Source organism: Mus caroli, unplaced genomic scaffold (genome assembly GCF_978045245.1).
Source record: "Mus caroli unplaced genomic scaffold, Mus_caroli_1 scaffold_6, whole genome shotgun sequence".
NCBI classification, from domain to species: Eukaryota; Metazoa; Chordata; class Mammalia; order Rodentia; family Muridae; genus Mus; species Mus caroli.
Genome location: NW_028227261.1, coordinates 128630667 through 128636441, shown reverse-complemented (window position 1 = coordinate 128636441; position 5775 = coordinate 128630667). Strand labels below are relative to the sequence as shown.

Genomic DNA, 5775 nt, shown 5'->3' with positions numbered 1-5775 from the left:
ATACAGTAGAGGTGCAATGCTCATTTATATAATGTATAACAGGCTATAATGTATATCACATATGCATATATTTAGTTTTATTATGAGCCTTATCTAGTTCATGTCTTGCAAATATAATATATTTAACTCATATTTCTTAAATAAATTAAACAAAATTGAAAGAACATAAACTTCAGTGCATGTAACAGAGCTTTTAGTCATTTAGTCCCTTTGGGAAGGCTTCAGTGTCCCAAATCTTGCCCAGAAAGGACCGAGCCATAGAATTTGTTGTTATGCCTTCTTTCAGCAAATGACACAAAGATCAAAAATGGACAACATAACTTTTCAGGAAAAGAAACTTCTGTATTAATGCAATCTGACAATCATAAACTTTACTAATATCTAATAAATACTAATTTCTTGATATTGGTTACCCATCTTTATTAGAAGAAAAATAAAGTTTTGAAATTGTCGCCATATGTTACTCACATTTTGCAAAGTTCAGGCACTGATTTTTTTTTCTCCATCTGCCTCAGAGAGTACATTGATTACACACAATGCCACAGAACTCTGTCTACTTTGTGTACATTACCATCTAAATAACAAAGTTCTAGAATTAAGGCTTTGTGCAATAAAACACATGTCTTAGTATTTTTTTATTAGATATTTTCTTTATTTACAATTTTTAGGTATTTTCTTTTTTTTTTTTAATTTTTCTAATAAGACAAAATTTATTCAATACCCTAGAGTAAAGTTTTGATTATAAGTATCCAACAGTATAATAAGTACAAAACAGATCTGTAGATTTCTAATATATTAATACAAAGTGCATGACTACATACAGTACATCCTACAGGCAGAGAGTGGAGGGGGAGAAGGCTGTGGTTGAGGTCTAGTAATAAATAAATAAATACAGAAGTAGAGATGATCCATCAAAGTATATTCTACCACCAATACTGCAACCAAAATGTACAAAAAAAAAAAAAATCCCATGTCAAAGTAACGCAGGAGAATGGTAATGGCTGGACTCTGTATTACACTAGGGTTGTGGAGAAATGGCTCACTCATTGGGCTGTCTGTGTTCGTGGTAGCTTATACTAGGTAGGTTTTTCTTAAATGGAAGAAATACACAATGTAAAACTATAGGATGCCACAAACTGTGGCTTCTCCTTGTTGTGAAACTCTAAAAGACTTTTAAAAATCCAGTTTCTAAAATAATCATGAGGAACAGAATACTAAGGCAGCCACGTATACCTCCTCTATGAGGTCTCAAGAGGCACTACTGTTTTTCCTGAACTCTGAGAAGAGGCAATTAGACAACTTCAGTTGGGTTCCACCTAGAAGCCAGCCGAATCATCGAGATCTAGAGGTGTGGAGCTCCATTCAGTTTCTTGATGTTGAGAAGCCAACCCAACCCACCAACTTAGCCTCAACACACAACTCTTCTCTTCTAGTCAACTTTAAATAGCGAGAGGAAAACAACGAAAGAACAAAGCCCCAAACCCTAATAAGGTCTATGACAAGGCAAAGAACTACTCTATAGATAAAACCTCCACAAAGGTCAACTGAGGTAATCCAGAGCTAGAACTGAATCATGTGGATTTCAGTGAATCCGAGACAGTCATGTTAACACCAATGTCAATTATTTACATACTGTAAGCCCTCTAAGAAACGTGTCCCAAGCAGCATCAACTGTGCCCCGTGCATCCCCAGGACTTACACATTCTGATTAAGTAGTTTCTAACCATGTGCTCTCTACTTTGTGGTGATGCTTTGGTACTATCCCTAGTCGACCTTTCCCATCCTAGAGGTAAGGCCTTCCCCAGAAGGAGATCTGGTTCTGTTTTACAAGATCCACATAAAGTCTTTTATCAATATGAAGATAAAGCGCAGAGACATGGTGCTACTTGTGTGTTCAGAAATTGTTTCCTACTTCAAGCTATTTGCAGAAAGCTCAGTCTGTCCTGCTTAATAATCAGTAGTACAGGTCTGACTCATCAGGACCTGGCAACGCCTTAGCATTTACAAATTTTAACTACCTTCTAGGGGCAGGTCATGCTACTGAGTTATGACAAATTATCATGAAGGAAAACAAGTGTAGCCAGCCATTTAAAAATGCCCCAACCACTGCCTCTCTACAGAAAGACTAAATTACATATGTTTTATCACACAACAAATCCCATCTCTGTCCCCTGAAATTCCCCTAATTCCATTCATTAGAGGGGATTTAAAAAAAAAAAGACTTAAAGAGCACTTTACAGCAGCATTCAGCTTTCCTATGAAATACTCAGCATCTTAAATATTATGTACACTTCTTTTTCTTACAGTAAGCTAGAGACTGGCTTCAGAGTTTGTTGGATGAAGGGTAAGGACAGTTGTGGGACGCCTGACTCGCCAGCAAGAAAGACACCACAATAGGATCCTTCTGCACACGTTTATTGGGCTGCGCATTGACTGTGTAGGCAAAAGACCCCGAGCCCTGGGCCTCTCACTCTTATATACTATCAGTTCCCATCCACTCACAGCAGGCCACATCACCTCACCAGGTACACAGCTTCAGCTAATCAGGGCAGCAGGGGCATATCTCCACCAAAATGGCTTCACCAGTAACCTGGTACACCTGCGCAGCTCTCACGATGTTTGTGGTTTATATGAGGAAGTCAGGTGCAAGTCATAAGACTTAGCTGCAGTCCCTGGCACCTTTGGGACTGCCGCCACACCCGCTCCTCACAGACAGTAACCCATTAAAAACTATTCTAGAAAATGTCTTTTGGCAGAATAGCAGGTATCCAAGTTAAAAATAGGAGGGTCAGTTTGTTTTGTGGTCTTCTCAAAGTTTAAAACGCTCTTTGCTCCCTTCTAAATGAACCTCAGTCACCACTCCTGAGTGGAGATGGGCAGAGGCGCTGGCCCCTGCTCCTCGGACTTCTCGGCAGCCGCTTTCTTACTGCTGAAGCAAGGCTTGAAGAGATGAGTGTCGATGAGGATGTCCCCAAAACGGCCCTTATAGATGATCCCACAACATATTTTCTGTCTTTTCCAGTAGGTAAGATCTAAGAAGGAAAAAACCGGAGTTCTATTAGAGCTGGAAGCCATCTCTGTATCTGAGTCCTCATCTGACTGGTTACTGAAGCATGGAGACTGAGCTGGAGAGGCACTTGAGGTGGTGCTGTGAGCATCAGAGTTGTGGCGTTTAAATTCCTCCTGCAGTTTGCTGATCTGGTTGATTTTCATCCTGTTTCCAGATAGAGTTTTCACTTTCTTTGGTTTCAGTGTTGTCTTTAGACTAGGGCCTGCTCTTGCATCTACCACGTGATTCCAGTTTTTTTTTTTTTTTTTTGATCCTACCGGCAACTTCTTCCAACTTTTCACAAGCAGCACACAGGCATTACAGATGTCTCCTGAGCGAGTCTCATGCAACCCAAAACAGCTCTGGAAGTCCTTTTTGTAACATTTACTGTCCGTGAACTGGGAGCTGGAGGACTTGGCTTTGCATCTACAGCAGCCCTCTATACTTCGGTACATCTTTGGCTTGTGAAAACCAAACATCTTTTCTTCCGGTTCAAAGCTTCCACGTGCAGCAGTGTCCCCACGGTGCAAACTGCACCAGGCCAACCTCCTGCAAGCAGTCCCTCCACCAGCGCTGAGTCCAGAAAGATTGTCTCCAGCAGTTCTTCAGTTGCTACTGCGGACGGAGGTATAGCTTTCCGGTATTTTCTTTATTTACATTTCAAATGTTATCCCCTTTCCTTGTTTCCCCTCCAAAAACCCGCTCCCCACTACCCTCTGAGCAACCCACGCACTCCTGCTTCCTGGCCCTGGCATTCCCCTACACTGGGGCATAGAGCCTTCACAGGACCAAGGGTCTCTCCTCCCACTGATGATCGACTAGGCCATCCTCTGCTATACATGCAACTGGAGTCATGAATCCCACCATGTGTACTCTTTGGTTGATGGTTTAGTCCCTAGGAGTTCTGGGGGTACTGATTGTTTCATATTGTTGTTGTTCCTATGGGACTTCAAACCCCTTCAGCTCCTTGGGTACTTTCTCTAGCACTTTCATTGGAGAACAGGTGCTCAGTCCAATGGATGACTGTGAGCACTCACTTATGTATTTGTCAGGTACTGGCAGAGCCTCTCAGGAGACAGCCATATCAGTCTCCTGTCAGCAAGCACTTGTTGACATCCACAATAGTGTCTGGATTTGGTGATTGTATTTGGGATGGATTCTCAGGTGGGGCAGTCTCTGGATGGTCATTCCTGCAGTCTCCTCGCCATGCTTTGTCTCTGTAACTCCTTCAAGAAGTTAAAATGTTTCTTTTTGTTTTATAATTCTTTGTCTCTAAAAACTTATATAGCTACTTTGTTTGTGGGTTCTTTTTTTCTGTCTCCTAACAATATATTCTCTGACTTAGCTCAGTTTCTGCTAACTACTTCTTCTTCTTCTTAGTCTGCTAGCCCAAATCTCTTTCAACTGCCTCTTATATGCACTGAAAGTCCCAGAGAGCTAAGATAGGGGAGACTCCCAGCACTCAATATGGGCAACCTTAGCCAAAATGTCCAACAGTGTGGTTAAGGAACCTGAAGAGAGCACCTCTAGTAGTCAGAGAGGATCCCCAGTGGAGGGATGGGGACACCAACCCACCTACAAAGTGCTCAACACAATATTGCTCCCGTCTAAAGAAAATTCATGGACAAAAATAAACAAGAGCCCGAAGGAATGGCGGACCAGTGACCAGCCCAACTTGAGATCCATACCATAGAGGGGAAGAGGCACAAATCTCTGACACTATTAGTAATGCTATTGTGCTTGAAGACAGGAGCCTAGCATAGCTACTCTGAGAGACTCTATCAGTACCTGACTGAGACAGATGCAGGTACTCACAACCAAGCATTGAATTGAGATTGGGGACCTCTATGGAAGCATTAGGGTAAGGACTGAAGTACTAGGGGATGACAACTCCGTAGGAAGCCTAACAATCTCAACCATCCTGGACCACTGGGAGCTCCCAGACATCAAGCCACCAACCAAAGAGGATACAAGGGCTAGTGAGAGCTCTCCCCCACCCCAGGCAAAGGGCTGCCCTGTCTGGCCTCAGTGAGAGAGGATGCATTGAATCCTCTAGAGACTTGATGCTCCAAAGTAAGGAGTTACAGGTGTGGGTGGGTGGGGAAAGCAACCTTGCAGAGTCAAAGGGGAAGGAGATAGGGGAGAAAACTCTGCAAGGGGAGACCAGGCAGGTCAACATTTGGGGTGTATATAAATAGAATGATTTAAAAAAATCTTTCCTCTACTCTTTTTCTAGCCCTACTCAATCTTCCTCGTTTTTGACTCTACTCTCCTGCCTCCTGGACCCTACTTCTGTCTACTGTTACTACTTTCTCCTACTACTTCCTCATTCCTCCCATTCTATTGTTTCCTTTCTCACTACCCTCTTCACTCTCAGCCTCTGCTGGCTTTTATATTCTCTCCTGTTTCTGGAAGTCCAAGAGACAACTGTAATTGAAGAGTGCAGCGTCATTTAAATGGCTAGGAACATAAAAATATTTCATACTATAATAAACCACAAAGTAGATTGTGATCTCAGAGAAAATTGTCCAGGTAGAGGAAAATGGAAGCAAACTGAAAGAAACAAGAGAAGGCAACCCTTCACATTGGATCCCCGTATGAGATTATCTATGCTTTTCTCAGCCAACATTTTGGAGAAAATGAAAGTAGAATGGTACATTATTAATGTTAAAAACAATCAAGTCAATGCTGCTATACCTAATGATCTTGTTCTTCAAAAATGAAGG

At 42.0% G+C, this 5775-nt stretch overlaps 1 pseudogene; it reads right to left on the bottom strand.

The window, feature by feature from the left end:
• Positions 1–2827: 2827 nt before the first annotated feature.
• On the bottom strand, positions 2828–3595 carry LOC110293696 (SIN3-HDAC complex-associated factor pseudogene; annotated as a pseudogene).
• Between the last annotated feature and the right edge of the window lie 2180 nt (positions 3596–5775).